The sequence below is a fragment of the Lissotriton helveticus genome, chromosome 1_2 (assembly GCF_964261635.1).
Source record: "Lissotriton helveticus chromosome 1_2, aLisHel1.1, whole genome shotgun sequence".
Classification (NCBI taxonomy): Eukaryota; Metazoa; Chordata; class Amphibia; order Caudata; family Salamandridae; genus Lissotriton; species Lissotriton helveticus.
Window position 1 is genome coordinate 339,712,035 of NC_136058.1, and position 23,000 is coordinate 339,735,034.

A 23,000-nucleotide genomic window follows, 5' to 3' on the forward strand; every position below is an offset into this window, starting at 1 on the left:
CCAGTTGCATGACATATCTCTTCCTTAATACTGACAGCCAGCCTAGTTTTCTGCCAAAATCCAAGATAAGCATGGCAAAAGTCTGGAGATGCCGGGGATTGAACCTGGGGCCTCATACATGCAAAGCATGCGCTCTACCACTGAGCTACATCCCCTTGTATGCCAAGTTTTACTGTATGCATGGAAACCCTGAATGTAAGTGTCTGCCAAGTCAACCCACTTGACACTGCAGCATAAAGTCTCAGTCAGGAAAATCCTTAAGCCTCGCACCTGGATTATCTTCCTGGTCTATAGTCTTGTTTAGAGATGCTTGTGTGCAGCCTTCTTAGCGCAGTAGGCAGCGCGTCAGTCTCATAATCTGAAGGTCCTGAGTTCGATCCTCAGAGAGGGCATTTATTTCCTCCTTTTGGCAAGCAAAATTCTCAGATTTTCTTGAAAAGTGGAAACTATGCCTATTTCAAACAATATTTTTCAATGCAACCTATTTAAGTGGGGTTCTGACCCCCCAACTGCCTGAGAAACCTCAACTTTCCACAAGGTGGCAGGCTAGCCTTCTGGAAAAAGCCAAGATACAGAACAGCGACTCCTGGAGATGCCGGGGATTGAACCCAGGGCCTCATACATGCGAAGCATGCGCTCTACCACTGAGCTACATCCCCTCCACTGCCCTCTAAAGTTTTGCTGGATGCAAGGAGACTCTGGAGCCCACGGACTGCAAAGTCTCGATTTGAGACTAGAATGTAAAGTGTCAGGCATGAAATTGCCCACGCCTTACGTGAGGGCTGTCTTCATGGAGCATATACTTAGTGCAATCAGGGTTCGATTCTCCGGCAGGGCTTTTATTTGCTCAGTTTGGAATGCAAAACTTCTCAGGATTTCCCCAAATGTGTAAACTGTTGGTCTACTTTCCAGCTTGCTCAGCCTTTCGGGGGATGATTCCATTGGCTATGCCCTCTTGCCCATCGGTGGACACTCAAATTGAAGGCAAGTCACAGTGTGATTGGCTGCCAAGCAGCTACCGTGGTGCAATGCAATTGGAAGTCTGCCAAGGGCATACATGTACTAATGCAATGCTTTGGTAGCAGTTTTGATCAGCAGGTTTCCTTTACTGTTCTTCACGCCTCCCCTAGCGATGACTATGTCATCAATTCCCTTTGAAAGCAGATAGAGTACGCTTCTTTTCCAGTATTTATCGAAGCTCGGGGACTTTTTCATAATCAACGGAAGGTATTGTTGATTAACAGCAAAAGACATGGAAATGAAACCACAAAATCCTTCGAGCCGGATTTGAATCAGCGACCTAAGGATGCCCGAATTAATGCTACAGTCCTCCGCTCTACCAACTGAGCTATCGAAGGAGGGGTAGCAGAAGCTCATAGCACTGAAATTACCTCTCGCTCAAGAAAGGTTGTGGGGGGTGGGGACCAGGAGCAGACAGATGAAAATCATCAATATTAATCGCGGCTCCCTCTCAAAGCTACCACTTCTGAGAGCACATTGTGAGTTACGTCTTATCACCTCAAAGGAGGATTTCACACCAAAGTGGATGTTCCGTCTTGGCTTGGTGAAAAGCAGGGGCGCCGCAATGATGAATTTTACAGAAAGGAAAGGAACTTTGATACAAAGACCTTAGGAAGCATTGGTGGCAAATGGATGGAAGCCTTTAACCGTGAGAAAAATGACAGAAAGTTATGGGAGTCATTACCACGCACCCAGCTTCAAGAACATGCATTTTGGGTTCATTTTTGAAAGGAAAGAGAATGGAAAAATCAGTAGAGTAAAGGCAACATATTCAGTTTTTCTTGAAGCTACTGTAGAGAGTCTCTGGTTTAGAGGAAGAACCCTTACCAATGACCAAGATGGCTGCCACAGATTTCTATCCTAAATGTATTAAGATTGCCAAGATTAATCATCACTTTGATGGCTTAAACCAGTAAGATTCTTTGGTTCTATAAGCATCAAAAATGAGATTGCCCCATTTCATGGGGTTTTCCAAGGCACACGTCTCACAGTTTAAGTGGGGTTCGTATCCCAGTTGCATGGCATATCTCTTCCTTAATACTGACAGCCAGCCTAGTTTTCTGCCAAAATCCAAGATAAGCATGGCAAAAGTCTGGAGATGCCGGGGATTGAACCCGGGGCCTCATACATGCAAAGCATGCGCTCTACCACTGAGCTACATCCCCTCCACTGCCCTCTAAAGTTTTGCTGGATGCAAGGAGACTCTGGAGCCCACGGACTGCAAAGTCTCGATTTGAGACTAGAATGTAAAGTGTCAGGCATGAAATTGCCCACGCCTTACGTGAGGGCTGTCTTCATGGAGCATATACTTAGTGCAATCAGGGTTCGATTCTCCGGCAGGGCTTTTATTTGCTCAGTTTGGAATGCAAAACTTCTCAGGATTTCCCCAAATGTGTAAACTGTTGGTCTACTTTCCAGCTTGCTCAGCCTTTCGGGGGATGATTCCATTGGCTATGCCCTCTTGCCCATCGGTGGACACTCAAATTGAAGGCAAGTCACAGTGTGATTGGCTGCCAAGCAGCTACCGTGGTGCAATGCAATTGGAAGTCTGCCAAGGGCATACATGTACTAATGCAATGCTTTGGTAGCAGTTTTGATCAGCAGGTTTCCTTTACTGTTCTTCACGCCTCCCCTAGCGATGACTATGTCATCAATTCCCTTTGAAAGCAGATAGAGTACGCTTCTTTTCCAGTATTTATCGAAGCTCGGGGACTTTTTCATAATCAACGGAAGGTATTGTTGATTAACAGCAAAAGACATGGAAATGAAACCACAAAATCCTTTGAGCCGGATTTGAACCAGCGACCTAAGGATGCCCGAATTAATGCTACAGTCCTCCGCTCTACCAACTGAGCTATCGAAGGAGGGGTAGCAGAAGCTCATAGCACTGAAATTACCTCTCGCTCAAGAAAGGTTGTGGGGGGTGGGGACCAGGAGCAGACAGATGAAAATCATCAATATTAATCGCGGCTCCCTCTCAAAGCTACCACTTCTGAGAGCACACTGTGAGTTACGTCTTATCACCTCAAAGGAGGATTTCACACCAAAGTGGATGTTCCGTCTTGGCTTGGTGAAAAGCAGGGGCGCCGCAATGATGAATTTTACAGAAAGGAAAGGAACTTTGATACAAAGACCTTAGGAAGCATTGGTGGCAAATGGATGGAAGCCTTTAACCGTGAGAAAAATGACAGAAAGTTATGGGAGTCATTACCACGCACCCAGCTTCAAGAACATGCATTTTGGGTTCATTTTTGAAAGGAAAGAGAATGGAAAAATCAGTAGAGTAAAGGCAACATATTCAGTTTTTCTTGAAGCTACTGTAGAGAGTCTCTGGTTTAGAGGAAGAACCCTTACCAATGACCAAGATGGCTGCCACAGATTTCTATCCTAAATGTATTAAGATTGCCAAGATTAATCATCACTTTGATGGCTTAAACAAGTAAGATTCTTTGGTTCTATAAGCATCAAAAATGAGATAGCCCCATTTCATGGGGTTTTCCAAGGCACACGTCTCACAGTTTAAGTGGGGTTCGTATCCCAGTTGCATGGCATATCTCTTCCTTAATACTGACAGCCAGCCTAGTTTTCTGCCAAAATCCAAGATAAGCATGGCAAAAGTCTGGAGATGCCGGGGATTGAACCCGGGGCCTCATACATGCAAAGCATGCGCTCTACCACTGAGCTACATCCCCTTGTATGCCAAGTTTTACTGTATGCATGGAAACCCTGAATGTAAGTGTCTGCCAAGTCAACCCACTTGACACTGCAGCATAAAGTCTCAGTCAGGAAAATCCTTAAGCCTCGCACCTGGATTATCTTCCTGGTCTATAGTCTTGTTTAGAGATGCTTGTGTGCAGCCTTCTTAGCGCAGTAGGCAGCGCGTCAGTCTCATAATCTGAAGGTCCTGAGTTCGATCCTCAGAGAGGGCATTTATTTCCTCCTTTTGGCAAGCAAAATTCTCAGATTTTCTTGAAAAGTGGAAACTATGCCTATTTCAAACAATATTTTTCAATGCAACCTATTTAAGTGGGGTTCTGACCCCCCAACTGCCTGAGAAACCTCAACTTTCCACAAGGTGGCAGGCTAGCCTTCTGGAAAAAGCCGAGATACAGAACAGCGACTCCCGGAGATGCCGGGGATTGAACCCGGGGCCTCATACAAACGAAGCATGCGCTCTACCACTGAGCTACATCCCCTCCACTGCCCTCTAAAGTTTTGCTGGATGCAAGGAGACTCTGGAGCCCACGGACTGCAAAGTCTCGATTTGAGACTAGAATGTAAAGTGTCAGGCATGAAATTGCCCACGCCTTACGTGAGGGCTGTCTTCATGGAGCATATACTTAGTGCAATCAGGGTTCGATTCTCCGGCAGGGCTTTTATTTGCTCAGTTTGGAATGCAAAACTTCTCAGGATTTCCCCAAATGTGTAAACTGTTGGTCTACTTTCCAGCTTGCTCAGCCTTTCGGGGGATGATTCCATTGGCTATGCCCTCTTGCCCATCGGTGGACACTCAAATTGAAGGCAAGTCACAGTGTGATTGGCTGCCAAGCAGCTACCGTGGTGCAATGCAATTGGAAGTCTGCCAAGGGCATACATGTACTAATGCAATGCTTTGGTAGCAGTTTTGATCAGCAGGTTTCCATTACTGTTCTTCACGCCTCCCCTAGCGATGACTATGTCATCAATTCCCTTTGAAAGCAGATAGAGTACGCTTCTTTTCCAGTATTTATCGAAGCTCGGGGACTTTTTCATAATCAACGGAAGGTATTGTTGATTAACAGCAAAAGACATGGAAATGAAACCACAAAATTCTTCGAGCCGGATTTGAACCAGCGACCTAAGGATGCCCGAATTAATGCTACAGTCCTCCGCTCTACCAACTGAGCTATCGAAGGAGGGGTAGCAGAAGCTCATAGCACTGAAATTACCTCTCGCTCAAGAAAGGTTGTGGGGGGTGGGGACCAGGAGCAGACAGATGAAAATCATCAATATTAATCGCGGCTCCCTCTCAAAGCTACCACTTCTGAGAGCACACTGTGAGTTACGTCTTATCACCTCAAAGGAGGATTTCACACCAAAGTGGATGTTCCGTCTTGGCTTGGTGAAAAGCAGGGGCGCCGCAATGATGAATTTTACAGAAAGGAAAGGAACTTTGATACAAAGACCTTAGGAAGCATTGGTGGCAAATGGATGGAAGCCTTTAACCGTGAGAAAAATGACAGAAAGTTATGGGAGTCATTACCACGCACCCAGCTTCAAGAACATGCATTTTGGGTTCATTTTTGAAAGGAAAGAGAATGGAAAAATCAGTAGAGTAAAGGCAACATATTCAGTTTTTCTTGAAGCTACTGTAGAGAGTCTCTGGTTTAGAGGAAGAACCCTTACCAATGACCAAGATGGCTGCCACAGATTTCTATCCTAAATGTATTAAGATTGCCAAGATTAATCATCACTTTGATGGCTTAAACAAGTAAGATTCTTTGGTTCTATAAGCATCAAAAATGAGATAGCCCCATTTCATGGGGTTTTCCAAGGCACACGTCTCACAGTTTAAGTGGGGTTCGTATCCCAGTTGCATGGCATATCTCTTCCTTAATACTGACAGCCAGCCTAGTTTTCTGCCAAAATCCAAGATAAGCATGGCAAAAGTCTGGAGATGCCGGGGATTGAACCCGGGGCCTCATACATGCAAAGCATGCGCTCTACCACTGAGCTACATCCCCTTGTATGCCAAGTTTTACTGTATGCATGGAAACCCTGAATGTAAGTGTCTGCCAAGTCAACCCACTTGACACTGCAGCATAAAGTCTCAGTCAGGAAAATCCTTAAGCCTCGCACCTGGATTATCTTCCTGGTCTATAGTCTTGTTTAGAGATGCTTGTGTGCAGCCTTCTTAGCGCAGTAGGCAGCGCGTCAGTCTCATAATCTGAAGGTCCTGAGTTCGATCCTCAGAGAGGGCATTTATTTCCTCCTTTTGGCAAGCAAAATTCTCAGATTTTCTTGAAAAGTGGAAACTATGCCTATTTCAAACAATATTTTTCAATGCAACCTATTTAAGTGGGGTTCTGACCCCCCAACTGCCTGAGAAACCTCAACTTTCCACAAGGTGGCAGGCTAGCCTTCTGGAAAAAGCCGAGATACAGAACAGCGACTCCCGGAGATGCCGGGGATTGAACCCGGGGCCTCATACAAACGAAGCATGCGCTCTACCACTGAGCTACATCCCCTCCACTGCCCTCTAAAGTTTTGCTGGATGCAAGGAGACTCTGGAGCCCACGGACTGCAAAGTCTCGATTTGAGACTAGAATGTAAAGTGTCAGGCATGAAATTGCCCACGCCTTACGTGAGGGCTGTCTTCATGGAGCATATACTTAGTGCAATCAGGGTTCGATTCTCCGGCAGGGCTTTTATTTGCTCAGTTTGGAATGCAAAACTTCTCAGGATTTCCCCAAATGTGTAAACTGTTGGTCTACTTTCCAGCTTGCTCAGCCTTTCGGGGGATGATTCCATTGGCTATGCCCTCTTGCCCATCGGTGGACACTCAAATTGAAGGCAAGTCACAGTGTGATTGGCTGCCAAGCAGCTACCGTGGTGCAATGCAATTGGAAGTCTGCCAAGGGCATACATGTACTAATGCAATGCTTTGGTAGCAGTTTTGATCAGCAGGTTTCCATTACTGTTCTTCACGCCTCCCCTAGCGATGACTATGTCATCAATTCCCTTTGAAAGCAGATAGAGTACGCTTCTTTTCCAGTATTTATCGAAGCTCGGGGACTTTTTCATAATCAACGGAAGGTATTGTTGATTAACAGCAAAAGACATGGAAATGAAACCACAAAATTCTTCGAGCCGGATTTGAACCAGCGACCTAAGGATGCCCGAATTAATGCTACAGTCCTCCGCTCTACCAACTGAGCTATCGAAGGAGGGGTAGCAGAAGCTCATAGCACTGAAATTACCTCTCGCTCAAGAAAGGTTGTGGGGGGTGGGGACCAGGAGCAGACAGATGAAAATCATCAATATTAATCGCGGCTCCCTCTCAAAGCTACCACTTCTGAGAGCACACTGTGAGTTACGTCTTATCACCTCAAAGGAGGATTTCACACCAAAGTGGATGTTCCGTCTTGGCTTGGTGAAAAGCAGGGGCGCCGCAATGATGAATTTTACAGAAAGGAAAGGAACTTTGATACAAAGACCTTAGGAAGCATTGGTGGCAAATGGATGGAAGCCTTTAACCGTGAGAAAAATGACAGAAAGTTATGGGAGTCATTACCACGCACCCAGCTTCAAGAACATGCATTTTGGGTTCATTTTTGAAAGGAAAGAGAATGGAAAAATCAGTAGAGTAAAGGCAACATATTCAGTTTTTCTTGAAGCTACTGTAGAGAGTCTCTGGTTTAGAGGAAGAACCCTTACCAATGACCAAGATGGCTGCCACAGATTTCTATCCTAAATGTATTAAGATTGCCAAGATTAATCATCACTTTGATGGCTTAAACAAGTAAGATTCTTTGGTTCTATAAGCATCAAAAATGAGATTGCCCCATTTCATGGGGTTTTCCAAGGCACACGTCTCACAGTTTAAGTGGGGTTCGTATCCCAGTTGCATGGCATATCTCTTCCTTAATACTGACAGCCAGCCTAGTTTTCCGCCAAAATCCAAGATAAGCATGGCAAAAGTCTGGAGATGCCGGGGATTGAACCCGGGGCCTCATACATGCAAAGCATGCGCTCTACCACTGAGCTACATCCCCTCCACTGCCCTCTAAAGTTTTGCTGGATGCAAGGAGACTCTGGAGCCCACGGACTGCAAAGTCTCGATTTGAGACTAGAATGTAAAGTGTCAGGCATGAAATTGCCCACGCCTTACGTGAGGGCTGTCTTCATGGAGCATATACTTAGTGCAATCAGGGTTCGATTCTCCGGCAGGGCTTTTATTTGCTCAGTTTGGAATGCAAAACTTCTCAGGATTTCCCCAAATGTGTAAACTGTTGGTCTACTTTCCAGCTTGCTCAGCCTTTCGGGGGATGATTCCATTGGCTATGCCCTCTTGCCCATCGGTGGACACTCAAATTGAAGGCAAGTCACAGTGTGATTGGCTGCCAAGCAGCTACCGTGGTGCAATGCAATTGGAAGTCTGCCAAGGGCATACATGTACTAATGCAATGCTTTGGTAGCAGTTTTGATCAGCAGGTTTCCTTTACTGTTCTTCACGCCTCCCCTAGCGATGACTATGTCATCAATTCCCTTTGAAAGCAGATAGAGTACGCTTCTTTTCCAGTATTTATCGAAGCTCGGGGACTTTTTCATAATCAACGGAAGGTATTGTTGATTAACAGCAAAAGACATGGAAATGAAACCACAAAATCCTTCGAGCCGGATTTGAACCAGCGACCTAAGGATGCCCGAATTAATGCTACAGTCCTCCGCTCTACCAACTGAGCTATCGAAGGAGGGGTAGCAGAAGCTCATAGCACTGAAATTACCTCTCGCTCAAGAAAGGTTGTGGGGGGTGGGGACCAGGAGCAGACAGATGAAAATCATCAATATTAATCGCGGCTCCCTCTCAAAGCTACCACTTCTGAGAGCACACTGTGAGTTACGTCTTATCACCTCAAAGGAGGATTTCACACCAAAGTGGATGTTCCGTCTTGGCTTGGTGAAAAGCAGGGGCGCCGCAATGATGAATTTTACAGAAAGGAAAGGAACTTTGATACAAAGACCTTAGGAAGCATTGGTGGCAAATGGATGGAAGCCTTTAACCGTGAGAAAAATGACAGAAAGTTATGGGAGTCATTACCACGCACCCAGCTTCAAGAACATGCATTTTGGGTTCATTTTTGAAAGGAAAGAGAATGGAAAAATCAGTAGAGTAAAGGCAACATATTCAGTTTTTCTTGAAGCTACTGTAGAGAGTCTCTGGTTTAGAGGAAGAACCCTTACCAATGACCAAGATGGCTGCCACAGATTTCTATCCTAAATGTATTAAGATTGCCAAGATTAATCATCACTTTGATGGCTTAAACAAGTAAGATTCTTTGGTTCTATAAGCATCAAAAATGAGATTGCCCCATTTCATGGGGTTTTCCAAGGCACACGTCTCACAGTTTAAGTGGGGTTCGTATCCCAGTTGCATGGCATATCTCTTCCTTAATACTGACAGCCAGCCTAGTTTTCTGCCAAAATCCAAGATAAGCATGGCAAAAGTCTGGAGATGCCGGGGATTGAACCCGGGGCCTCATACATGCAAAGCATGCACTCTACCACTGAGCTACATCCCCTTGTATGCCAAGTTTTACTGTATGCATGGAAACCCTGAATGTAAGTGTCTGCCAAGTCAACCCACTTGACACTGCAGCATAAAGTCTCAGTCAGGAAAATCCTTAAGCCTCGCACCTGGATTATCTTCCTGGTCTATAGTCTTGTTTAGAGATGCTTGTGTGCAGCCTTCTTAGCGCAGTAGGCAGCGCGTCAGTCTCATAATCTGAAGGTCCTGAGTTCGATCCTCAGAGAAGGCATTTATTTCCTCCTTTTGGCAAGCAAAATTCTCAGATTTTCTTGAAAAGTGGAAACTATGCCTATTTCAAACAATATTTTTCAATGCAACCTATTTAAGTGGGGTTCTGACCCCCCAACTGCCTGAGAAACCTCAACTTTCCACAAGGTGGCAGGCTAGCCTTCTGGAAAAAGCCAAGATACAGAACAGCGACTCCTGGAGATGCCGGGGATTGAACCCGGGGCCTCATACATGCGAAGCATGTGCTCTACCACTGAGCTACATCCCCTCCACTGCCCTCTAAAGTTTTGCTGGATGCAAGGAGACTCTGGAGCCCACGGACTGCAAAGTCTCGATTTGAGACTAGAATGTAAAGTGTCAGGCATGAAATTGCCCACGCCTTACGTGAGGGCTGTCTTCATGGAGCATATACTTAGTGCAATCAGGGTTCGATTCTCCGGCAGGGCTTTTATTTGCTCAGTTTGGAATGCAAAACTTCTCAGGATTTCCCCAAATGTGTAAACTGTTGGTCTACTTTCCAGCTTGCTCAGCCTTTCGGGGGATGATTCCATTGGCTATGCCCTCTTGCCCATCGGTGGACACTCAAATTGAAGGCAAGTCACAGTGTGATTGGCTGCCAAGCAGCTACCGTGGTGCAATGCAATTGGAAGTCTGCCAAGGGCATACATGTACTAATGCAATGCTTTGGTAGCAGTTTTGATCAGCAGGTTTCCATTACTGTTCTTCACGCCTCCCCTAGCGATGACTATGTCATCAATTCCCTTTGAAAGCAGATAGAGTACGCTTCTTTTCCAGTATTTATCGAAGCTCGGGGACTTTTTCATAATCAACGGAAGGTATTGTTGATTAACAGCAAAAGACATGGAAATGAAACCACAAAATTCTTCGAGCCGGATTTGAACCAGCGACCTAAGGATGCCCGAATTAATGCTACAGTCCTCCGCTCTACCAACTGAGCTATCGAAGGAGGGGTAGCAGAAGCTCATAGCACTGAAATTACCTCTCGCTCAAGAAAGGTTGTGGGGGGTGGGGACCAGGAGCAGACAGATGAAAATCATCAATATTAATCGCGGCTCCCTCTCAAAGCTACCACTTCTGAGAGCACACTGTGAGTTACGTCTTATCACCTCAAAGGAGGATTTCACACCAAAGTGGATGTTCCGTCTTGGCTTGGTGAAAAGCAGGGGCGCCGCAATGATGAATTTTACAGAAAGGAAAGGAACTTTGATACAAAGACCTTAGGAAGCATTGGTGGCAAATGGATGGAAGCCTTTAACCGTGAGAAAAATGACAGAAAGTTATGGGAGTCATTACCACGCACCCAGCTTCAAGAACATGCATTTTGGGTTCATTTTTGAAAGGAAAGAGAATGGAAAAATCAGTAGAGTAAAGGCAACATATTCAGTTTTTCTTGAAGCTACTGTAGAGAGTCTCTGGTTTAGAGGAAGAACCCTTACCAATGACCAAGATGGCTGCCACAGATTTCTATCCTAAATGTATTAAGATTGCCAAGATTAATCATCACTTTGATGGCTTAAACAAGTAAGATTCTTTGGTTCTATAAGCATCAAAAATGAGATTGCCCCATTTCATGGGGTTTTCCAAGGCACACGTCTCACAGTTTAAGTGGGGTTCGTATCCCAGTTGCATGACATATCTCTTCCTTAATACTGACAGCCAGCCTAGTTTTCTGCCAAAATCCAAGATAAGCATGGCAAAAGTCTGGAGATGCCGGGGATTGAACCTGGGGCCTCATACATGCAAAGCATGCGCTCTACCACTGAGCTACATCCCCTTGTATGCCAAGTTTTACTGTATGCATGGAAACCCTGAATGTAAGTGTCTGCCAAGTCAACCCACTTGACACTGCAGCATAAAGTCTCAGTCAGGAAAATCCTTAAGCCTCGCACCTGGATTATCTTCCTGGTCTATAGTCTTGTTTAGAGATGCTTGTGTGCAGCCTTCTTAGCGCAGTAGGCAGCGCGTCAGTCTCATAATCTGAAGGTCCTGAGTTCGATCCTCAGAGAGGGCATTTATTTCCTCCTTTTGGCAAGCAAAATTCTCAGATTTTCTTGAAAAGTGGAAACTATGCCTATTTCAAACAATATTTTTCAATGCAACCTATTTAAGTGGGGTTCTGACCCCCCAACTGCCTGAGAAACCTCAACTTTCCACAAGGTGGCAGGCTAGCCTTCTGGAAAAAGCCAAGATACAGAACAGCGACTCCTGGAGATGCCGGGGATTGAACCCGGGGCCTCATACATGCGAAGCATGTGCTCTACCACTGAGCTACATCCCCTCCACTGCCCTCTAAAGTTTTGCTGGATGCAAGGAGACTCTGGAGCCCACGGACTGCAAAGTCTCGATTTGAGACTAGAATGTAAAGTGTCAGGCATGAAATTGCCCACGCCTTACGTGAGGGCTGTCTTCATGGAGCATATACTTAGTGCAATCAGGGTTCGATTCTCCGGCAGGGCTTTTATTTGCTCAGTTTGGAATGCAAAACTTCTCAGGATTTCCCCAAATGTGTAAACTGTTGGTCTACTTTCCAGCTTGCTCAGCCTTTCGGGGGATGATTCCATTGGCTATGCCCTCTTGCCCATCGGTGGACACTCAAATTGAAGGCAAGTCACAGTGTGATTGGCTGCCAAGCAGCTACCGTGGTGCAATGCAATTGGAAGTCTGCCAAGGGCATACATGTACTAATGCAATGCTTTGGTAGCAGTTTTGATCAGCAGGTTTCCATTACTGTTCTTCACGCCTCCCCTAGCGATGACTATGTCATCAATTCCCTTTGAAAGCAGATAGAGTACGCTTCTTTTCCAGTATTTATCGAAGCTCGGGGACTTTTTCATAATCAACGGAAGGTATTGTTGATTAACAGCAAAAGACATGGAAATGAAACCACAAAATTCTTCGAGCCGGATTTGAACCAGCGACCTAAGGATGCCCGAATTAATGCTACAGTCCTCCGCTCTACCAACTGAGCTATCGAAGGAGGGGTAGCAGAAGCTCATAGCACTGAAATTACCTCTCGCTCAAGAAAGGTTGTGGGGGGTGGGGACCAGGAGCAGACAGATGAAAATCATCAATATTAATCGCGGCTCCCTCTCAAAGCTACCACTTCTGAGAGCACACTGTGAGTTACGTCTTATCACCTCAAAGGAGGATTTCACACCAAAGTGGATGTTCCGTCTTGGCTTGGTGAAAAGCAGGGGCGCCGCAATGATGAATTTTACAGAAAGGAAAGGAACTTTGATACAAAGACCTTAGGAAGCATTGGTGGCAAATGGATGGAAGCCTTTAACCGTGAGAAAAATGACAGAAAGTTATGGGAGTCATTACCACGCACCCAGCTTCAAGAACATGCATTTTGGGTTCATTTTTGAAAGGAAAGAGAATGGAAAAATCAGTAGAGTAAAGGCAACATATTCAGTTTTTCTTGAAGCTACTGTAGAGAGTCTCTGGTTTAGAGGAAGAACCCTTACCAATGACCAAGATGGCTGCCACAGATTTCTATCCTAAATGTATTAAGATTGCCAAGATTAATCATCACTTTGATGGCTTAAACAAGTAAGATTCTTTGGTTCTATAAGCATCAAAAATGAGATTGCCCCATTTCATGGGGTTTTCCAAGGCACACGTCTCACAGTTTAAGTGGGGTTCGTATCCCAGTTGCATGACATATCTCTTCCTTAATACTGACAGCCAGCCTAGTTTTCTGCCAAAATCCAAGATAAGCATGGCAAAAGTCTGGAGATGCCGGGGATTGAACCTGGGGCCTCATACATGCAAAGCATGCGCTCTACCACTGAGCTACATCCCCTTGTATGCCAAGTTTTACTGTATGCATGGAAACCCTGAATGTAAGTGTCTGCCAAGTCAACCCACTTGACACTGCAGCATAAAGTCTCAGTCAGGAAAATCCTTAAGCCTCGCACCTGGATTATCTTCCTGGTCTATAGTCTTGTTTAGAGATGCTTGTGTGCAGCCTTCTTAGCGCAGTAGGCAGCGCGTCAGTCTCATAATCTGAAGGTCCTGAGTTCGATCCTCAGAGAGGGCATTTATTTCCTCCTTTTGGCAAGCAAAATTCTCAGATTTTCTTGAAAAGTGGAAACTATGCCTATTTCAAACAATATTTTTCAATGCAACCTATTTAAGTGGGGTTCTGACCCCCCAACTGCCTGAGAAACCTCAACTTTCCACAAGGTGGCAGGCTAGCCTTCTGGAAAAAGCCAAGATACAGAACAGCGACTCCTGGAGATGCCGGGGATTGAACCCAGGGCCTCATACATGCGAAGCATGCGCTCTACCACTGAGCTACATCCCCTCCACTGCCCTCTAAAGTTTTGCTGGATGCAAGGAGACTCTGGAGCCCACGGACTGCAAAGTCTCGATTTGAGACTAGAATGTAAAGTGTCAGGCATGAAATTGCCCACGCCTTACGTGAGGGCTGTCTTCATGGAGCATATACTTAGTGCAATCAGGGTTCGATTCTCCGGCAGGGCTTTTATTTGCTCAGTTTGGAATGCAAAACTTCTCAGGATTTCCCCAAATGTGTAAACTGTTGGTCTACTTTCCAGCTTGCTCAGCCTTTCGGGGGATGATTCCATTGGCTATGCCCTCTTGCCCATCGGTGGACACTCAAATTGAAGGCAAGTCACAGTGTGATTGGCTGCCAAGCAGCTACCGTGGTGCAATGCAATTGGAAGTCTGCCAAGGGCATACATGTACTAATGCAATGCTTTGGTAGCAGTTTTGATCAGCAGGTTTCCTTTACTGTTCTTCACGCCTCCCCTAGCGATGACTATGTCATCAATTCCCTTTGAAAGCAGATAGAGTACGCTTCTTTTCCAGTATTTATCGAAGCTCGGGGACTTTTTCATAATCAACGGAAGGTATTGTTGATTAACAGCAAAAGACATGGAAATGAAACCACAAAATCCTTCGAGCCGGATTTGAATCAGCGACCTAAGGATGCCCGAATTAATGCTACAGGCCTCCGCTCTACCAACTGAGCTATCGAAGGAGGGGTAGCAGAAGCTCATAGCACTGAAATTACCTCTCGCTCAAGAAAGGTTGTGGGGGGTGGGGACCAGGAGCAGACAGATGAAAATCATCAATATTAATCGCGGCTCCCTCTCAAAGCTACCACTTCTGAGAGCACATTGTGAGTTACGTCTTATCACCTCAAAGGAGGATTTCACACCAAAGTGGATGTTCCGTCTTGGCTTGGTGAAAAGCAGGGGCGCCGCAATGATGAATTTTACAGAAAGGAAAGGAACTTTGATACAAAGACCTTAGGAAGCATTGGTGGCAAATGGATGGAAGCCTTTAACCGTGAGAAAAATGACAGAAAGTTATGGGAGTCATTACCACGCACCCAGCTTCAAGAACATGCATTTTGGGTTCATTTTTGAAAGGAAAGAGAATGGAAAAATCAGTAGAGTAAAGGCAACATATTCAGTTTTTCTTGAAGCTACTGTAGAGAGTCTCTGGTTTAGAGGAAGAACCCTTACCAATGACCAAGATGGCTGCCACAGATTTCTATCCTAAATGTATTAAGATTGCCAAGATTAATCATCACTTTGATGGCTTAAACAAGTAAGATTCTTTGGTTCTATAAGCATCAAAAATGAGATAGCCCCATTTCATGGGGTTTTCCAAGGCACACGTCTCACAGTTTAAGTGGGGTTCGTATCCCAGTTGCATGGCATATCTCTTCCTTAATACTGACAGCCAGCCTAGTTTTCTGCCAAAATCCAAGATAAGCATGGCAAAAGTCTGGAGATGCCGGGGATTGAACCCGGGGCCTCATACATGCAAAGCATGCACTCTACCACTGAGCTACATCCCCTTGTATGCCAAGTTTTACTGTATGCATGGAAACCCTGAATGTAAGTGTCTGCCAAGTCAACCCACTTGACACTGCAGCATAAAGTCTCAGTCAGGAAAATCCTTAAGCCTCGCACCTGGATTATCTTCCTGGTCTATAGTCTTGTTTAGAGATGCTTGTGTGCAGCCTTCTTAGCGCAGTAGGCAGCGCGTCAGTCTCATAATCTGAAGGTCCTGAGTTCGATCCTCAGAGAGGGCATTTATTTCCTCCTTTTGGCAAGCAAAATTCTCAGATTTTCTTGAAAAGTGGAAACTATGCCTATTTCAAACAATATTTTTCAATGCAACCTATTTAAGTGGGGTTCTGACCCCCCAACTGCCTGAGAAACCTCAACTTTCCACAAGGTGGCAGGCTAGCCTTCTGGAAAAAGCCAAGATACAGAACAGCGACTCCTGGAGATGCCGGGGATTGAACCCGGGGCCTCATACATGCGAAGCATGCGCTCTACCACTGAGCTACATCCCCTCCACTGCCCTCTAAAGTTTTGCTGGATGCAAGGAGACTCTGGAGCCCACGGACTGCAAAGTCTCGATTTGAGACTAGAATGTAAAGTGTCAGGCATGAAATTGCCCACGCCTTACGTGAGGGCTGTCTTCATGGAGCATATACTTAGTGCAATCAGGGTTCGATTCTCCGGCAGGGCTTTTATTTGCTCAGTTTGGAATGCAAAACTTCTCAGGATTTCCCCAAATGTGTAAACTGTTGGTCTACTTTCCAGCTTGCTCAGCCTTTCGGGGGATGATTCCATTGGCTATGCCCTCTTGCCCATCGGTGGACACTCAAATTGAAGGCAAGTCACAGTGTGATTGGCTGCCAAGCAGCTACCGTGGTGCAATGCAATTGGAAGTCTGCCAAGGGCATACATGTACTAATGCAATGCTTTGGTAGCAGTTTTGATCAGCAGGTTTCCTTTACTGTTCTTCACGCCTCCCCTAGCGATGACTATGTCATCAATTCCCTTTGAAAGCAGATAGAGTACGCTTCTTTTCCAGTATTTATCGAAGCTCGGGGACTTTTTCATAATCAACGGAAGGTATTGTTGATTAACAGCAAAAGACATGGAAATGAAACCACAAAATCCTTCGAGCCGGATTTGAACCAGCGACCTAAGGATGCCCGAATTAATGCTACAGTCCTCCGCTCTACCAACTGAGCTATCGAAGGAGGGGTAGCAGAAGCTCATAGCACTGAAATTACCTCTCGCTCAAGAAAGGTTGTGGGGGGTGGGGACCAGGAGCAGACAGATGAAAATCATCAATATTAATCGCGGCTCCCTCTCAAAGCTACCACTTCTGAGAGCACACTGTGAGTTACGTCTTATCACCTCAAAGGAGGATTTCACACCAAAGTGGATGTTCCGTCTTGGCTTGGTGAAAAGCAGGGGCGCCGCAATGATGAATTTTACAGAAAGGAAAGGAACTTTGATACAAAGACCTTAGGAAGCATTGGTGGCAAATGGATGGAAGCCTTTAACCGTGAGAAAAATGACAGAAAGTTATGGGAGTCATTACCACGCACCCAGCTTCAAGAACATGCATTTTGGGTTCATTTTTGAAAGGAAAGAGAATGGAAAAATCAGTAGAGTAAAGGCAACATATTCAGTTTTTCTTGAAGCTACTGTAGAGAGTCTCTGGTTTAGAGGAAGAACCCTTACCAATGACCAAGATGGCTGCCACAGATTTCTATCCTAAATGTATTAAGATTGCCAAGATTAATCATCACTTTGATGGCTTAAACAAGTAAGATTCTTTGGTTCTATAAGCATCAAAAATGAGATTGCCCCATTTCATGGGGTTTTCCAAGGCACACGTCTCACAGTTTAAGTGGGGTTCGTATCCCAGTTGCATGGCATATCTCTTCCTTAATACTGACAGCCAGCCTAGTTTTCTGCCAAAATCCAAGATAAGCATGGCAAAAGTCTGGAGATGCCGGGGATTGAACCCGGGGCCTCATACATGCAAAGCATGCACTCTACCACTGAGCTACATCCCCTTGTATGCCAAGTTTTACTGTATGCATGGAAACCCTGAATGTAAGTGTCTGCCAAGTCAACCCACTTGACACTGCAGCATAAAGTCTCAGTCAGGAAAATCCTTAAGCCTCGCACCTGGATTATCTTCCTGGTCTATAGTCTTGTTTAGAGATGCTTGTGTGCAGCCTTCTTAGCGCAGTAGGCAGCGCGTCAGTCTCATAATCTGAAGGTCCTGAGTTCGATCCTCAGAGAAGGCATTTATTTCCTCCTTTTGGCAAGCAAAATTCTCAGATTTTCTTGAAAAGTGGAAACTATGCCTATTTCAAACAATATTTTTCAATGCAACCTATTTAAGTGGGGTTCTGACCCCCCAACTGCCTGAGAAACCTCAACTTTCCACAAGGTGGCAGGCTAGCCTTCTGGAAAAAGCCAAGATACAGAACAGCGACTCCTGGAGATGCCGGGGATTGAACCCGGGGCCTCATACATGCGAAGCATGTGCTCTACCACTGAGCTACATCCCCTCCACTGCCCTCTAAAGTTTTGCTGGATGCAAGGAGACTCTGGAGCCCACGGACTGCAAAGTCTCGATTTGAGACTAGAATGTAAAGTGTCAGGCATGAAATTGCCCACGCCTTACGTGAGGGCTGTCTTCATGGAGCATATACTTAGTGCAATCAGGGTTCGATTCTCCGGCAGGGCTTTTATTTGCTCAGTTTGGAATGCAAAACTTCTCAGGATTTCCCCAAATGTGTAAACTGTTGGTCTACTTTCCAGCTTGCTCAGCCTTTCGGGGGATGATTCCATTGGCTATGCCCTCTTGCCCATCGGTGGACACTCAAATTGAAGGCAAGTCACAGTGTGATTGGCTGCCAAGCAGCTACCGTGGTGCAATGCAATTGGAAGTCTGCCAAGGGCATACATGTACTAATGCAATGCTTTGGTAGCAGTTTTGATCAGCAGGTTTCCATTACTGTTCTTCACGCCTCCCCTAGCGATGACTATGTCATCAATTCCCTTTGAAAGCAGATAGAGTACGCTTCTTTTCCAGTATTTATCGAAGCTCGGGGACTTTTTCATAATCAACGGAAGGTATTGTTGATTAACAGCAAAAGACATGGAAATGAAACCACAAAATTCTTCGAGCCGGATTTGAACCAGCGACCTAAGGATGCCCGAATTAATGCTACTGTCCTCCGCTCTACCAACTGAGCTATCGAAGGAGGGGTAGCAGAAGCTCATAGCACTGAAATTACCTCTCGCTCAAGAAAGGTTGTGGGGGGTGGGGACCAGGAGCAGACAGATGAAAATCATCAATATTAATCGCGGCTCCCTCTCAAAGCTACCACTTCTGAGAGCACACTGTGAGTTACGTCTTATCACCTCAAAGGAGGATTTCACACCAAAGTGGATGTTCCGTCTTGGCTTGGTGAAAAGCAGGGGCGCCGCAATGATGAATTTTACAGAAAGGAAAGGAACTTTGATACAAAGACCTTAGGAAGCATTGGTGGCAAATGGATGGAAGCCTTTAACCGTGAGAAAAATGACAGAAAGTTATGGGAGTCATTACCACGCACCCAGCTTCAAGAACATGCATTTTGGGTTCATTTTTGAAAGGAAAGAGAATGGAAAAATCAGTAGAGTAAAGGCAACATATTCAGTTTTTCTTGAAGCTACTGTAGAGAGTCTCTGGTTTAGAGGAAGAACCCTTACCAATGACCAAGATGGCTGCCACAGATTTCTATCCTAAATGTATTAAGATTGCCAAGATTAATCATCACTTTGATGGCTTAAACAAGTAAGATTCTTTGGTTCTATAAGCATCAAAAATGAGATTGCCCCATTTCATGGGGTTTTCCAAGGCACACGTCTCACAGTTTAAGTGGGGTTCGTATCCCAGTTGCATGGCATATCTCTTCCTTAATACTGACAGCCAGCCTAGTTTTCTGCCAAAATCCAAGATAAGCATGGCAAAAGTCTGGAGATGCCGGGGATTGAACCCGGGGCCTCATACATGCAAAGCATGCGCTCTACCACTGAGCTACATCCCCTTGTATGCCAAGTTTTACTGTATGCATGGAAACCCTGAATGTAAGTGTCTGCCAAGTCAACCCACTTGACACTGCAGCATAAAGTCTCAGTCAGGAAAATCCTTAAGCCTCGCACCTGGATTATCTTCCTGGTCTATAGTCTTGTTTAGAGATGCTTGTGTGCAGCCTTCTTAGCGCAGTAGGCAGCGCGTCAGTCTCATAATCTGAAGGTCCTGAGTTCGATCCTCAGAGAGGGCATTTATTTCCTCCTTTTGGCAAGCAAAATTCTCAGATTTTCTTGAAAAGTGGAAACTATGCCTATTTCAAACAATATTTTTCAATGCAACCTATTTAAGTGGGGTTCTGACCCCCCAACTGCCTGAGAAACCTCAACTTTCCACAAGGTGGCAGGCTAGCCTTCTGGAAAAAGCCAAGATACAGAACAGCGACTCCTGGAGATGCCGGGGATTGAACCCGGGGCCTCATACAAGCGAAGCATGCGCTCTACCACTGAGCTACATCCCCTCCACTGCCCTCTAAAGTTTTGCTGGATGCAAGGAGACTCTGGAGCCCACGGACTGCAAAGTCTCGATTTGAGACTAGAATGTAAAGTGTCAGGCATGAAATTGCCCACGCCTTACGTGAGGGCTGTCTTCATGGAGCATATACTTAGTGCAATCAGGGTTCGATTCTCCGGCAGGGCTTTTATTTGCTCAGTTTGGAATGCAAAACTTCTCAGGATTTCCCCAAATGTGTAAACTGTTGGTCTACTTTCCAGCTTGCTCAGCCTTTCGGGGGATGATTCCATTGGCTATGCCCTCTTGCCCATCGGTGGACACTCAAATTGAAGGCAAGTCACAGTGTGATTGGCTGCCAAGCAGCTACCGTGGTGCAATGCAATTGGAAGTCTGCCAAGGGCATACATGTACTAATGCAATGCTTTGGTAGCAGTTTTGATCAGCAGGTTTCCATTACTGTTCTTCACGCCTCCCCTAGCGATGACTATGTCATCAATTCCCTTTGAAAGCAGATAGAGTACGCTTCTTTTCCAGTATTTATCGAAGCTCGGGGACTTTTTCATAATCAACGGAAGGTATTGTTGATTAACAGCAAAAGACATGGAAATGAAACCACAAAATCCTTCGAGCCGGATTTGAACCAGCGACCTAAGGATGCCCGAATTAATGCTACAGTCCTCCGCTCTACCAACTGAGCTATCGAAGGAGGGGTAGCAGAAGCTCATAGCACTGAAATTACCTCTCGCTCAAGAAAGGTTGTGGGGGGTGGGGACCAGGAGCAGACAGATGAAAATCATCAATATTAATCGCGGCTCCCTCTCAAAGCTACCACTTCTGAGAGCACACTGTGAGTTACGTCTTATCACCTCAAAGGAGGATTTCACACCAAAGTGGATGTTCCGTCTTGGCTTGGTGAAAAGCAGGGGCGCCGCAATGATGAATTTTACAGAAAGGAAAGGAACTTTGATACAAAGACCTTAGGAAGCATTGGTGGCAAATGGATGGAAGCCTTTAACCGTGAGAAAAATGACAGAAAGTTATGGGAGTCATTAGTATGCACCCAGCATCAAGAACATGCATTTTGGATGCATTTTTGAAAGGAAAGAGAATGGAAAAATCTGTAGGTCAAAGGCGATTGAGATGAACAACTTATTCTGTTTTTCTTGAAGCTACTGAAAAGAGTCTCTGGTTTAGAGGAAGAACCCTTACCAATGACCAAGATGGCTGCCACAGATTTCAATCCTAAATGTATTAAGATTGCCAAGATTAATCATCACTTTCATGGCTTAAACAAGTAAGATTCTTTTGTTCTATAATCATCAAAAATGAGATAGCCCCATTTCGTTCGATTTTTCAAGGCAAACGTCTCACAGTTGAAGTGGCGTTCGTACTCCAGTTGCAAGACATAACTCTTCCTTAATCCTGATGGCCCGCCTAGCTTCCTGCCAAAATCCAAAATCAGCACGGCAAAAGGCTGGAGATGCCTGGGATTGAACCCGGGGCCTCATACATGCAAAGCATGCGCTCTACCACTGAGCTACATCCCCACGTCTGCCAAGTTGTACTTTATGCATGGAAACCCTGAATGCAAGTGACTGCCAAGTCAACCCATTTGACACTGCAGCATAAAGTGTCAGTCAGGAAAATCCTTAAGCCTCGTACCTGGATTATCTTCATGGTCTATAGTCTTATTTAGAGATGCTTGTGCGCAGCCTTCTTAGCGCAGTAGGCAGCGCGTCAGTCTCATAATCTGAAGGTCCTGAGTTCGATCCTCAGAGAGGGCATTTATTTCCTCCTTTTGGCGACCAAAATTCCCAGATTTATTTATTTTTTTAAATGTGGAATCTATGCCTATTTCAAGCAATTTTTCAAAGCAAACTATTTAAGTGGGGTTCTGACCCCCAACTGCCTGGGAAACCTCTACTTTCCACAAGATGGCAGGCTAGCCTTTTGGTAAAAGCCAATATACAGAACAGAGACTCCTGGAGATGCCGGGGCCTCATACATGCAAAGCATGCGCTCTACCACTGAGCTACATCCCCTCTACTGACTTTTAACCTTTCGCTGGATATGCAGGGAGACTCTGAAGCCCACAGACAGCAATGTCTCGATTTGAGACTCGAATGTAAAGTGTCAGGCATGAAATTGCTCACACCTTACGTGTGGACTGTCTTCATGGAGCATATATGTAGGGTTCCATTCTCCGGCAGAGCTTTTAATTGCTCAGTTTGGAATGCAAAACTTCTCAGGATTTGGCCCAAATGTGCAAATTATTGGTCTACTTTCCAGCTTGCTCAGCCTTTCAGGAGATGATTCCATTGGATATTCCCTCTTGCCCATCCGTGGACACTCAAGTTGAAGGCAAGTCATAGTGTGAATCGCTGCCAAGCAGCTACCTTGGTGCAAGGCTGTGGTAGTAGTTCTGATCAGCAGGTTTCCTTTACTTTTCTTCACACCTCCCCTAGCGATGACTATGTCATCAGTTCACTTTGAAAGCAGATAGAGTACGCTTCTTTTCCAGTATTTATCGGAGCTCGGGGAATTTTTCATAATGAATGGAAGGTATTGTTGATTGAAAGCAAAAGACATGGAAATTAAACCACAAAATCCTTCGAGCCGGATTTGAACCAGCGACCTAAGGATGCCTGACTTTATGCTACAGTCCTCCGCTCTACCAACTGAGCTATCGAAGGAGTGGTAGCAAATTGCTCATAGCGCGGAAATTATCTCTCGCTCAAGAAAAGTTGGTGGTGGGGACCAGGAACAGACAGATGAAAATCATCAATATTACCTGCGGCTCCCTTTCAAAGTTACCACTTCTGAGAGCACACTGTGAGTTATGTCTTATCACCTCAAAGGAGGATTTCACACCAAAGTTGATGTTCTGTCTTGGCTTGGGGAAAAGCAGGGGCTCTACAAATATGATTTTTACAGAAAGGAAAGGAACTTTGATACAAAGACCTTAGGAAGCATTGGTGGCAAATGGATGGAAGCCTTTAACCGTGAGAAAAATGACAGAAAGTTATGGGAGTCATTAGTATGCACC

The 23,000-nt window shown here is 45.3% G+C and overlaps 43 non-coding genes across 43 annotated transcripts; 10 read left to right on the forward strand and 33 right to left on the reverse strand.

Annotated features, from left to right (window-relative positions):
* Nucleotides 1–83: 83 nt before the first annotated feature.
* Nucleotides 84–155, reverse strand: TRNAA-UGC (transfer RNA alanine (anticodon UGC)). Its single transcript has one exon. It is a non-coding gene; the product is annotated as a tRNA-Ala (tRNA).
* A 164-nt stretch (nt 156–319) lies between these two features.
* TRNAM-CAU (transfer RNA methionine (anticodon CAU)) lies at nt 320–392 on the forward strand. The gene has a single exon. It is a non-coding gene; the product is annotated as a tRNA-Met (tRNA).
* A 195-nt stretch (nt 393–587) lies between these two features.
* On the reverse strand, nt 588–659 carry TRNAA-CGC (transfer RNA alanine (anticodon CGC)). The gene has a single exon. It is a non-coding gene; the product is annotated as a tRNA-Ala (tRNA).
* A 613-nt stretch (nt 660–1,272) lies between these two features.
* Nucleotides 1,273–1,358, reverse strand: TRNAY-GUA (transfer RNA tyrosine (anticodon GUA)). Its single transcript is given in 2 exon segments — nt 1,273–1,308; nt 1,322–1,358. It is a non-coding gene; the product is annotated as a tRNA-Tyr (tRNA).
* Nucleotides 1,359–2,114: 756 nt separating this feature from the next.
* Nucleotides 2,115–2,186, reverse strand: TRNAA-UGC (transfer RNA alanine (anticodon UGC)). Its single transcript has one exon. It is a non-coding gene; the product is annotated as a tRNA-Ala (tRNA).
* A 613-nt stretch (nt 2,187–2,799) lies between these two features.
* On the reverse strand, nt 2,800–2,885 carry TRNAY-GUA (transfer RNA tyrosine (anticodon GUA)). Its single transcript is given in 2 exon segments — nt 2,800–2,835; nt 2,849–2,885. It is a non-coding gene; the product is annotated as a tRNA-Tyr (tRNA).
* Nucleotides 2,886–3,641: 756 nt separating this feature from the next.
* TRNAA-UGC (transfer RNA alanine (anticodon UGC)) lies at nt 3,642–3,713 on the reverse strand. The gene has a single exon. It is a non-coding gene; the product is annotated as a tRNA-Ala (tRNA).
* A 164-nt stretch (nt 3,714–3,877) lies between these two features.
* TRNAM-CAU (transfer RNA methionine (anticodon CAU)) lies at nt 3,878–3,950 on the forward strand. The gene has a single exon. It is a non-coding gene; the product is annotated as a tRNA-Met (tRNA).
* Nucleotides 3,951–4,145: 195 nt separating this feature from the next.
* On the reverse strand, nt 4,146–4,217 carry TRNAT-CGU (transfer RNA threonine (anticodon CGU)). Its single transcript has one exon. It is a non-coding gene; the product is annotated as a tRNA-Thr (tRNA).
* A 613-nt stretch (nt 4,218–4,830) lies between these two features.
* TRNAY-GUA (transfer RNA tyrosine (anticodon GUA)) lies at nt 4,831–4,916 on the reverse strand. Its single transcript is given in 2 exon segments — nt 4,831–4,866; nt 4,880–4,916. It is a non-coding gene; the product is annotated as a tRNA-Tyr (tRNA).
* A 756-nt stretch (nt 4,917–5,672) lies between these two features.
* Nucleotides 5,673–5,744, reverse strand: TRNAA-UGC (transfer RNA alanine (anticodon UGC)). Its single transcript has one exon. It is a non-coding gene; the product is annotated as a tRNA-Ala (tRNA).
* A 164-nt stretch (nt 5,745–5,908) lies between these two features.
* On the forward strand, nt 5,909–5,981 carry TRNAM-CAU (transfer RNA methionine (anticodon CAU)). Its single transcript has one exon. It is a non-coding gene; the product is annotated as a tRNA-Met (tRNA).
* Nucleotides 5,982–6,176: 195 nt separating this feature from the next.
* On the reverse strand, nt 6,177–6,248 carry TRNAT-CGU (transfer RNA threonine (anticodon CGU)). The gene has a single exon. It is a non-coding gene; the product is annotated as a tRNA-Thr (tRNA).
* Nucleotides 6,249–6,861: 613 nt separating this feature from the next.
* TRNAY-GUA (transfer RNA tyrosine (anticodon GUA)) lies at nt 6,862–6,947 on the reverse strand. Its single transcript is given in 2 exon segments — nt 6,862–6,897; nt 6,911–6,947. It is a non-coding gene; the product is annotated as a tRNA-Tyr (tRNA).
* Nucleotides 6,948–7,703: 756 nt separating this feature from the next.
* Nucleotides 7,704–7,775, reverse strand: TRNAA-UGC (transfer RNA alanine (anticodon UGC)). The gene has a single exon. It is a non-coding gene; the product is annotated as a tRNA-Ala (tRNA).
* A 613-nt stretch (nt 7,776–8,388) lies between these two features.
* Nucleotides 8,389–8,474, reverse strand: TRNAY-GUA (transfer RNA tyrosine (anticodon GUA)). The gene is given in 2 exon segments: nt 8,389–8,424; nt 8,438–8,474. It is a non-coding gene; the product is annotated as a tRNA-Tyr (tRNA).
* Nucleotides 8,475–9,230: 756 nt separating this feature from the next.
* TRNAA-UGC (transfer RNA alanine (anticodon UGC)) lies at nt 9,231–9,302 on the reverse strand. The gene has a single exon. It is a non-coding gene; the product is annotated as a tRNA-Ala (tRNA).
* Nucleotides 9,303–9,466: 164 nt separating this feature from the next.
* On the forward strand, nt 9,467–9,539 carry TRNAM-CAU (transfer RNA methionine (anticodon CAU)). Its single transcript has one exon. It is a non-coding gene; the product is annotated as a tRNA-Met (tRNA).
* Nucleotides 9,540–9,734: 195 nt separating this feature from the next.
* TRNAA-CGC (transfer RNA alanine (anticodon CGC)) lies at nt 9,735–9,806 on the reverse strand. The gene has a single exon. It is a non-coding gene; the product is annotated as a tRNA-Ala (tRNA).
* A 613-nt stretch (nt 9,807–10,419) lies between these two features.
* TRNAY-GUA (transfer RNA tyrosine (anticodon GUA)) lies at nt 10,420–10,505 on the reverse strand. The gene is given in 2 exon segments: nt 10,420–10,455; nt 10,469–10,505. It is a non-coding gene; the product is annotated as a tRNA-Tyr (tRNA).
* A 756-nt stretch (nt 10,506–11,261) lies between these two features.
* TRNAA-UGC (transfer RNA alanine (anticodon UGC)) lies at nt 11,262–11,333 on the reverse strand. Its single transcript has one exon. It is a non-coding gene; the product is annotated as a tRNA-Ala (tRNA).
* A 164-nt stretch (nt 11,334–11,497) lies between these two features.
* Nucleotides 11,498–11,570, forward strand: TRNAM-CAU (transfer RNA methionine (anticodon CAU)). The gene has a single exon. It is a non-coding gene; the product is annotated as a tRNA-Met (tRNA).
* Nucleotides 11,571–11,765: 195 nt separating this feature from the next.
* On the reverse strand, nt 11,766–11,837 carry TRNAA-CGC (transfer RNA alanine (anticodon CGC)). The gene has a single exon. It is a non-coding gene; the product is annotated as a tRNA-Ala (tRNA).
* Nucleotides 11,838–12,450: 613 nt separating this feature from the next.
* TRNAY-GUA (transfer RNA tyrosine (anticodon GUA)) lies at nt 12,451–12,536 on the reverse strand. Its single transcript is given in 2 exon segments — nt 12,451–12,486; nt 12,500–12,536. It is a non-coding gene; the product is annotated as a tRNA-Tyr (tRNA).
* Nucleotides 12,537–13,292: 756 nt separating this feature from the next.
* TRNAA-UGC (transfer RNA alanine (anticodon UGC)) lies at nt 13,293–13,364 on the reverse strand. The gene has a single exon. It is a non-coding gene; the product is annotated as a tRNA-Ala (tRNA).
* A 164-nt stretch (nt 13,365–13,528) lies between these two features.
* Nucleotides 13,529–13,601, forward strand: TRNAM-CAU (transfer RNA methionine (anticodon CAU)). Its single transcript has one exon. It is a non-coding gene; the product is annotated as a tRNA-Met (tRNA).
* A 195-nt stretch (nt 13,602–13,796) lies between these two features.
* TRNAA-CGC (transfer RNA alanine (anticodon CGC)) lies at nt 13,797–13,868 on the reverse strand. Its single transcript has one exon. It is a non-coding gene; the product is annotated as a tRNA-Ala (tRNA).
* Nucleotides 13,869–14,481: 613 nt separating this feature from the next.
* Nucleotides 14,482–14,567, reverse strand: TRNAY-GUA (transfer RNA tyrosine (anticodon GUA)). The gene is given in 2 exon segments: nt 14,482–14,517; nt 14,531–14,567. It is a non-coding gene; the product is annotated as a tRNA-Tyr (tRNA).
* Nucleotides 14,568–15,323: 756 nt separating this feature from the next.
* Nucleotides 15,324–15,395, reverse strand: TRNAA-UGC (transfer RNA alanine (anticodon UGC)). The gene has a single exon. It is a non-coding gene; the product is annotated as a tRNA-Ala (tRNA).
* Nucleotides 15,396–15,559: 164 nt separating this feature from the next.
* TRNAM-CAU (transfer RNA methionine (anticodon CAU)) lies at nt 15,560–15,632 on the forward strand. The gene has a single exon. It is a non-coding gene; the product is annotated as a tRNA-Met (tRNA).
* A 195-nt stretch (nt 15,633–15,827) lies between these two features.
* On the reverse strand, nt 15,828–15,899 carry TRNAA-CGC (transfer RNA alanine (anticodon CGC)). Its single transcript has one exon. It is a non-coding gene; the product is annotated as a tRNA-Ala (tRNA).
* A 613-nt stretch (nt 15,900–16,512) lies between these two features.
* On the reverse strand, nt 16,513–16,598 carry TRNAY-GUA (transfer RNA tyrosine (anticodon GUA)). Its single transcript is given in 2 exon segments — nt 16,513–16,548; nt 16,562–16,598. It is a non-coding gene; the product is annotated as a tRNA-Tyr (tRNA).
* Nucleotides 16,599–17,354: 756 nt separating this feature from the next.
* On the reverse strand, nt 17,355–17,426 carry TRNAA-UGC (transfer RNA alanine (anticodon UGC)). The gene has a single exon. It is a non-coding gene; the product is annotated as a tRNA-Ala (tRNA).
* A 164-nt stretch (nt 17,427–17,590) lies between these two features.
* On the forward strand, nt 17,591–17,663 carry TRNAM-CAU (transfer RNA methionine (anticodon CAU)). The gene has a single exon. It is a non-coding gene; the product is annotated as a tRNA-Met (tRNA).
* Nucleotides 17,664–17,858: 195 nt separating this feature from the next.
* Nucleotides 17,859–17,930, reverse strand: TRNAA-CGC (transfer RNA alanine (anticodon CGC)). Its single transcript has one exon. It is a non-coding gene; the product is annotated as a tRNA-Ala (tRNA).
* A 613-nt stretch (nt 17,931–18,543) lies between these two features.
* Nucleotides 18,544–18,629, reverse strand: TRNAY-GUA (transfer RNA tyrosine (anticodon GUA)). Its single transcript is given in 2 exon segments — nt 18,544–18,579; nt 18,593–18,629. It is a non-coding gene; the product is annotated as a tRNA-Tyr (tRNA).
* Nucleotides 18,630–19,385: 756 nt separating this feature from the next.
* Nucleotides 19,386–19,457, reverse strand: TRNAA-UGC (transfer RNA alanine (anticodon UGC)). Its single transcript has one exon. It is a non-coding gene; the product is annotated as a tRNA-Ala (tRNA).
* A 164-nt stretch (nt 19,458–19,621) lies between these two features.
* Nucleotides 19,622–19,694, forward strand: TRNAM-CAU (transfer RNA methionine (anticodon CAU)). The gene has a single exon. It is a non-coding gene; the product is annotated as a tRNA-Met (tRNA).
* A 195-nt stretch (nt 19,695–19,889) lies between these two features.
* Nucleotides 19,890–19,961, reverse strand: TRNAA-CGC (transfer RNA alanine (anticodon CGC)). The gene has a single exon. It is a non-coding gene; the product is annotated as a tRNA-Ala (tRNA).
* Nucleotides 19,962–20,574: 613 nt separating this feature from the next.
* TRNAY-GUA (transfer RNA tyrosine (anticodon GUA)) lies at nt 20,575–20,660 on the reverse strand. Its single transcript is given in 2 exon segments — nt 20,575–20,610; nt 20,624–20,660. It is a non-coding gene; the product is annotated as a tRNA-Tyr (tRNA).
* A 769-nt stretch (nt 20,661–21,429) lies between these two features.
* On the reverse strand, nt 21,430–21,501 carry TRNAA-UGC (transfer RNA alanine (anticodon UGC)). Its single transcript has one exon. It is a non-coding gene; the product is annotated as a tRNA-Ala (tRNA).
* A 164-nt stretch (nt 21,502–21,665) lies between these two features.
* Nucleotides 21,666–21,738, forward strand: TRNAM-CAU (transfer RNA methionine (anticodon CAU)). The gene has a single exon. It is a non-coding gene; the product is annotated as a tRNA-Met (tRNA).
* An 823-nt stretch (nt 21,739–22,561) lies between these two features.
* Nucleotides 22,562–22,647, reverse strand: TRNAY-GUA (transfer RNA tyrosine (anticodon GUA)). The gene is given in 2 exon segments: nt 22,562–22,597; nt 22,611–22,647. It is a non-coding gene; the product is annotated as a tRNA-Tyr (tRNA).
* Between the last annotated feature and the right edge of the window lie 353 nt (nt 22,648–23,000).